Here is an 8,181-nt window from a genome sequence, read left to right as displayed (position 1 = left end):
TCACGAAGCTAGTCTGCAATTCTATACGCTAATATTTTGGTAGGCCAGAAGTTATATTTACGTCTAAAGATTTCTCTCTGTTACGAATGACATGTTGTGCCCCATTTGCTAGGAACTCTTTAGTCCAGTCACAAAGCGAATCTGCAGTTTTATACGCCCATATTTTGTCGAAGTTGTGGAGTTGGATCGAATACCTTCCATAAGTCAAAGAGCACAGAATTAAACTAAACGCTGGTATCTGCTGAAACTTGGCTTTCGTGAACAAACAGAGCGTTACAGACTATCTACAGGTGAAGCAGCACTCTATTATGTGGACCAGAGCTATGCCAACCTTTTGCACTGAGGCTGGTGAGCCACTGGTACACATCAGGGGACGACTCCTCATGGCACAACGGGCCACTTTGGGGACGTCTGATGCTCGAGTATGCAGCACAGTATTACTAGTGGCACTGCTGGAGGCAGTCAATCAGACCTCTGCTAAATTTTGTTTGTCTCAAACTAGTTCTAACCTTATTGGGCCATCTCTACGAAACAAATGACTAGCATCTCAAAGGGAGTCTTGTTCTTAGGCAACCAAACATTATGAGCAAAGACACAAACCACTTGCATAGAGCGTTGTACATGAAACTTGTCTCTTAACGTTGAAATTACACTTCACATAATGGACAAGGATAAGCGCAGTACATGATTAAACTACACATATTGCAGGTTAAATAGTTGTAATGCTAAATTTTGTGAGGTCTTGAAATCGGCTGAGAAATTGTTTAACTGAGCACTCTTCATATACACTCCTGGAAATTGAAATAAGAACACCGTGAATTCATTGTCCCAGGAAGGGGAAACTTTATTGACACATTCCTGGCGTCAGATACATCACATGATCACACTGACAAAACCACAGGCACATAGACACAGGCAACAGAGCATGCACAATGTCGGCACTAGTACAGTGTATATCCACCTTTCGCAGCAATGCAGGCTGCTATTCTCCCATGGAGACGATCGTAGAGATGCTGGATGTAGTCCTGTGGAACGGCTTGCCATGCCATTTCCACCTGGCGCCTCAGTTGGACCAGCGTTCGTGCTGGGCGTGCAGACCGCGTGAGACAACGCTTCATCCAGTCCCAAACATGCTCAATGGGGGACAGATCCGGAGATCTTGCTGGCCAGGGTAGTTGACTTACACCTTCTAGAGCACGTTGGGTGGCACGGGATACATGCGGACGTGCATTGTCCTGTTGGAACAGCAAGTTACCTTGCCGGTCTAGGAATGGTAGAACGATGGGTTCGATGACGGTTTGGATGTACCGTGCACTATTCAGTGTCCCCTCGACGATCACCAGTGGTGTACGGCCAGTGTAGGAGATCGCTCCCCACACCATGATGCCGGGTGTTGGCCCTGTGTGCCTCGGTCGTATGCAGTCCTGATTGTGGCGCTCACCTGCACGGCGCCAAACACGCATACGACCATCATTGGCACCAAGGCAGAAGCGACTCTCATCGCTGAAGACGACACGTCTCCATTCGTCCCTCCATTCACGCCTGTCGCGACACCAATGGAGGCGGGCTGCACGATGTTGGGGCGTGAGCGGAAGCCGGCCTAACGGTGTGCGGGACCGTAGCCCAGCTTCATGGAGACGGTTGCGAATGGTCCTCGCCGATACCCCAGGAGCAACAGTGTCCCTAATTTGCTGGGAAGTGGCGGTGCGGTCCCCTACGGCACTGCGTAGGATCCTACGGTCTTGGCGTGCATCAGTGCGTCGCTGCGGTCCGGTCCCAGGTCGACGGGCACGTGCACCTTCCGCCGACCACTGGCGACAGCATCGATGTACTGTGGAGACCTCACGCCCCACGTGTTGAGCAATTCGGCGGTACGTCCACCCGGCCTCCCGCATGCCCACTATACGCCCTCGCTCAAAGTCCGTCAACTGCACATACGGTTCACGTCCACGCTGTCGCGGCATGCTACCAGTGTTAAAGACTGCGATGGAGCTCCGTATGCCACGGCAAACTGGCTGACACTGACGGCGGCGGTGCACAAATGCTGCGCAGCTAGCGCCATTCGACGGCCAACACCGCGGTTCCTGGTGTGTCCGCTGTGCCGTGCGTGTGATCATTGCTTGTACAGCCCTCTCGCAGTGTCCGGAGCAAGTATGGTGGGTCTGACACACCGGTGTCAATGTGTTCTTTTTTCCATTTCCAGGAGTCTATGTTGTGCAACAAACATGTTTTTTAACATTGTGAACTAAACCTTAGGCAATGGAGAGTATTATACACAATACTTAAAATTCACAATCTTGTAGTATAGTATTCCAGGTAATATGGTTATGATGCCATAGTTTGTGAGGTCGTGACATAAGGTACACTTCTCAGTTACAAAGTTTTCAAGCACAACGTAAGTTACTAGTTCTCATTTACATAGTTCTTTGTTTGCTTATAATGCTAGGTTACCTAAGAACTAGTGTCCATTTCAGACGCTAGTCAGTTGTTTCCTGAAGATGGCTCAATAAGCCAAAACCTCGTTTGAAATAAACAAAAATCAGTAAAACGAAAACAGTATACTCGTTATTCAACCTTAAATCATGTATTTAAGTACGTAGATAGTTAATCTTTTCTCAGTCAGTGTTTGAGAATTAAAATATGTGAATACTCTCACTCAGGATACAGTTCTAAGGGTCAAAATTCATTTATAGCGTTAGCCAGTCGGTTGCAAAATTTTTAATTAAGCACTGAATCCTGAGGAACGATCTGTCTCATTACAGAAATTTACGACACAGATCAGTCTGGTCAGTTGGGACTTCGCATAATACTTGGCCCGAGTATGAATTTTCACTGGATACTCTGAGACGCAGTCAGTAAACTTCGTTTATTTTTCTTTTTAATGTTTGGTCGTGAACCGTTACAAGCGTGGAACCTTATAACACTTCCTGCCGCAAATAATCGCTATATATGTATTACAGATTAATCAAATGTTTTGTTAATTATGTTTCACTTGTTGATTATTATCGGCGTTGCCAACAGCGTTGAAAATTTTGGAGCGTCTGTTCTTGTTTTTATATCTGTGATAAGATAGGATATTGTGTTGTTCGGGTATTTGCTACAGGTTCCACGAATTTTTTGGGTTAGTTCATTAACTGAATGAGAACGAGAAGCAAAACAAAATTGGAAACGGAAACATGGAAAATTAATTAGTTTGCAGTAATGGAACAAAATCAAAATGGGAAAGGAACTGAGACGGAAGATGATGATGACGGTTATGTTTGGTTTGTAAGAAGCTCAACTGCGCGTTTATCAGCGCCCGTGCAAATTCCCAACCTTTGCTCGGTACAATCTCGCCACTTGCGTGACTGATGATGAACTGATGAGGACAACATTAACACCCAGTCATCTCGAGGCTGGTGAAAATCCCTGACCCCGCCGGGAATCGAACCCGGGGCTACGAGCTGCGGACTGAGAGGGAAGAGGAACAGGTAACTTTTTCCATGGAGCTATCAGATCCGAACATGATGGAGACTGAAACAGTGCAACAGATAGCTTGGAATTGGAGGGTACGAGAGGTTATAACAACGAAGAAGAAGATGCGGACCCTTCACAACACGTTGACGCGATAGTAGAAATTATGAAGTACAGGAGAGTGACAGGACAGGCATACCATATCAAATGAACACTCAACTGAGTTCACGTATCTCGTCATGTGATAAGCTATCTGACACAAGGGGTGTAAATCATGGAATGCTAGAATTCTTGAGAAAGATGCATCAGGAGGCGGAGGAGACGAAGGAGTTGATAAAGGAAACAAGGGAGTCGAAGAAAGAGGCGCAGGAGGCTAGGAAGGAAGTCAGGGAAACGAGAGAAGCAAGAAGAAAAGCAATAAAAGGAACACGCAAGAAACCGTCGAAACTGACAATAAGGGTCGATAAGATAGGAGAACAGTTAGAACACATGCCAAATTTGTAACAAGATCTTAGCAAGATACACGACAAACAGGAATAACAAGCTTCAAAAAGATGGAGCATATCGATAATACCGGAGAACAAATAGAAAATCGTTGACACGAAGGGAGAAAATTCATTTATGGTATTAGTTAATCCGTTGCTTAACTTTTAATTAAAAACACACACACACACACACACACACACACACACACAGATATATATATATATATATATATATATATATATATATATATATATATATATATACGTCTACATGGATACTCTGCAAATCACACTTAAGTCCCTGGCAGAGGGTTCATCGAGCCACCTGCACAATAATTCTCTATCATTCCAATCTCTAATAGCGTGCGGAAAAAAACGAACACCTGTATCTTTCCATGCGAGCGCCGATTTTCCTTGTTTTATTATGATGGTTCTTTCTCTCTTAGTACAGGATTTGACTGCGTGTTGTGTCTGATGGAAATCAGACTATTCAATTCTCTTCCCAAGATTGTACCCAGCGGTTAGGAAGAAACGCGGTATGGGTAGTATAGTATTGAAGCTAGGCCAACTGAATTCCAAGTTCATTTAGTGGTTTAAATATGTACTAACGGTCGCCAGCCTATCCAGGCAATGGAACAGTGAAGTATTGGAAAAGCGGAAGTAAAAGTCCTGCCTACTTTCTTGCTACTGTTTAAGTAACTTCTTCAAATAAATGTTGCCCCCCATAAGCTATGTTGGTACAGACACTGGAATTTCTTTTTGACTACTACACCCTTATACATAACGTTTTTAAAAGAGGAAAAGACCAATAGATAACTTCAAGGTAGCTAAAAAAATTTGGCCGGGAGGGGGGAGGACCTTTAGAAAAGCACTTTTTATAACCAACCAACTTAAATACTAAAATACGTAGATACTAAAGCACACACTTTTTATACTGAACATTTCACTTCAAGAAAACCTCATTCTTATTGGAATCTACTTTCAAAAGTTATTACTCTCATTATTTACACAAAAACAATTTAAACGACCTTTAGAAAAGAACTTTTTATAACCAACCAACTTAAATACTAAAATACTCAGATACTAAAGCACACACTTTTTATACTGAACATTTCAGTGGATACACCGGTTCCCGTGAGATCACCGCTGTTAAGCGCTGTAGGGCGTGGTCGGCACTTGGATGAGTGACCATCCAGGCCGCCATGCGCTGTTGCCATTTTTCGGGTGATTCTTATTGGAATCTACTTTCAAAAGTTATTACTCTCATTATTTACACAAAAACAACTTAAATGGCACCTCTTTATACTAAGTTGGCACTTCATAAGTCTCTAAAACAGGATATTTGGATCAATCAAATACCAGGAAGGAACCCTATACATGTGAATGATTAGGATGAAATAACAGGGTCAACCAGTTTCTTTAAAGTATATCTATTTAAAAAACCTGGAAAAAATGCTCTTAACGCCTTTTTAAGAGACAGTCTTTAATCCTTCCGATCTGATCATGTAAGTGCAGAAAAGTTCAAAAAAATGGTTCAAATGGCTCTGAGCACTATGGGACTTAACTGCTGAGGTCATCAGTCTCCTAGAACTTAGAACTACTTAAACCTAGCTAACCTAAGGACATCACACACATCCATGCCCGAGGCAGGATTCGAACCTGCGAACGTAGCGGTCACGCGGTTCCAGACTGTAGCGCCTAGAACCGCTCTGCCACTCCGGCCGGCTGAAAAGTTCTGGAATGTTTTCAAAGAGATAGTATCGACAGCAATTGAGAGATATATACCACATAAATTAGTAAGTGATGGTAATGATCCCCCATGGTACACGGGTCAGATCGTTGTTATAGAAGCAACGAAAAAAGCATTCCAAATTTAAAAGAACCCAAAGTCTCCAAGATCGGCAAAGTTTTACAGAAGTTCGAAATATAGCGCGTACTTCAATGGAGATGCTTTTAATAATTTCTACAACGAAATTCTATCTCTAAATCTGTCAGAAAAGCGAAAGAGATTCTGGTCATACATAAAGCACACCAGTGGCAAGACGCAATCAATATCTTCACTGCGCGATAACAACGGTGAAGTCGGTGATGACAGTGCCACTAAAGCAGAGTCATTAAACACGGTTTTCCGAAACTCCTTCACCAAAGAAGACGAAGTAAATATTCCTGAATTCCTATCAAGAACAACTGCCAAGATGAGAAACATAGAAGTAGATATCCTCGGTGTAACGAAGCAGCTTAAATCACTTAATAAAGGCAAGGCCTCCGGTCCAGATTGTATACCAGTCAGGTTACTCTCAGAGTATGCTGATAAAATAGCTCCATATTTAGCAATTATTTACAACCATTCGCCCACAGAAAGATCCGTTCCTAAAGACTGGAAAATTGCTCAAGTCAAAGCAATACCCAAAAAGGGAAGTAGGAGTAATCCGCTGAATTACAGGCCTATATCACTAACGTCGATTTGCAGTAGGGTTTTGGAACATATGCTGTATTCGAACATTATGAAGTACGTCAAAGAAAACGATTTATTGACACATAGCCAGCACAGATTCAGAAAATATCGTTCTTGTGAAACACAACTAGCTTTTTATACTTATGAAGTAATAAGTGCTATCGACAGGGGATGTCAAATTGATTCCATGTTTTTAGATTTCCAGAAGGCTTTCGACACCGTTCCTCGCATGGGTCTTCTAACCAAACTGCGTGCCTACGGAGTATCGCCTCAGTTGTGCGACTGGATTCGTGATTTCCTGTCAGAAAGATCACAGTTCGTAGTAATAGACGGAAAGTCATCGAGTAAAACAGAAGTAATATCCGGCGTCCTGGAAGGAAGTGTTATAGGCCCTCTATTGTTCCTGATCTGTATTAACGACGTAGGAGACAATCTGAGTAGCCGTCTTGGATTGTTTGCAGATGATGCTGTCATTTACCGTGTTGTAAAGTCATCAGATGATCAAAACGACTTGCAAAATGATTTAGATAAGATATCTGTATGGTGCGAAAAGTAGCAATTGACCCTGAATAAGGAAAAGTGTGAAATTATTCACATGAGTACTAAAAGAAATCAGCTAAATTTCGATTACGTGGTAAGTCACACAAATCTGAAAGCTGTAAATTCAACTAAATACTTAGGGATTACAATTAGAAATAACCTAAATTGGAACGATCACATAGATAATATGGGCAACGGCCTTGCCGCAGTGGATACACCGGTTCCCGTGAGATCACCGTAGTTAAGCGCTGTCGGGCGTGGTCGGCACTTGGATGGGTGACCATCCAGGCCGCCATGCGCTGTTGCCATTTTTCGGGGTGCACACAGCCTCGTGATGCCAATTGAAGAGCTACTCGACTGAATAGTAGCGGCTTCGGTCAAGAACACCATCATAACGACCGGGAGAGCGGTGTGCTGACCCCACGCCCCTCCTATCCGCATCCTCCGCTGAGGATGACACGGCGGTCGGATGGTGCCGGTAGGCCACACGTGGCCCGAAGACGGAGTACATAGATAATATTGTGGATAGAGCAAACCAAAGACTGCGATTCATTGGCAGAACACTTTGAAGGTGCAACGGATCTACTAAAGAGACTGCTTACACCGCTCTTGTCCGCCCTATTCTGTAGTATTCTGTGCGGTGTGGGATCCGCATCAGGTGGGATTGGCGGATGACATCGAAAAAGGGCAAAGAAGGGCACCTCGTTTTGTATTATCGCGAAATAGGGGAGATAGTGTCACAGACATGATACGTGAATTTGAGTGGCAATCATTAAAACAAAGGTGTTTTTCGTTGCGACGGGATCTTCTCATGAAATTTGAATCACCAGTTTTCTCCTCCGATTGCGAAAACATTCTCAAATGGTTCAAATGGCTCTGAGCACTATGGGACTCAACATCTGAGGTCATCAGTCCCCTAGAACTTAGAACTACTTAAACCTAACTAACCTAAGGACATCACACACATCCATGCCCGAGGCAGGATTCAAACCTGCGACCGTAGCGGTAGCGCTGTTCCACACTGTAGTGCCTAGAACCGCTCGGCCACACCGGCCGGCTGCGAAAACATTGTGTTGGCATCCACCTACGTAGGGAGAAATGATCATCACGATAAAATAAGAGAAATCAGGGCTCGCACAGAAAAATTTAAGTGCTCGTTTTTACCGCGTGCCGTTCGAGGGTGGAACGGTAGAGAGACAGCTTGAAGGTGGTTCATTGAACCCTCTGCCAGGCACTTTATCGTGAATA

General features: G+C 43.8%; 1 pseudogene; it reads left to right on the top strand.

Annotated features, from left to right (window-relative positions):
* The first annotated feature begins 7,123 nt into the window (after positions 1-7,123).
* On the top strand, positions 7,124-7,241 carry LOC126485398 (5S ribosomal RNA; annotated as a pseudogene).
* Positions 7,242-8,181: the final 940 nt, after the last annotated feature.

The sequence above is a fragment of the Schistocerca serialis genome, chromosome 6 (assembly GCF_023864345.2).
Source record: "Schistocerca serialis cubense isolate TAMUIC-IGC-003099 chromosome 6, iqSchSeri2.2, whole genome shotgun sequence".
Classification (NCBI taxonomy): domain Eukaryota; kingdom Metazoa; phylum Arthropoda; class Insecta; order Orthoptera; family Acrididae; genus Schistocerca; species Schistocerca serialis.
The sequence above is the reverse complement of the archived record's forward strand: the minus strand, read 5'-3'. Positions and strand labels throughout refer to the sequence as shown.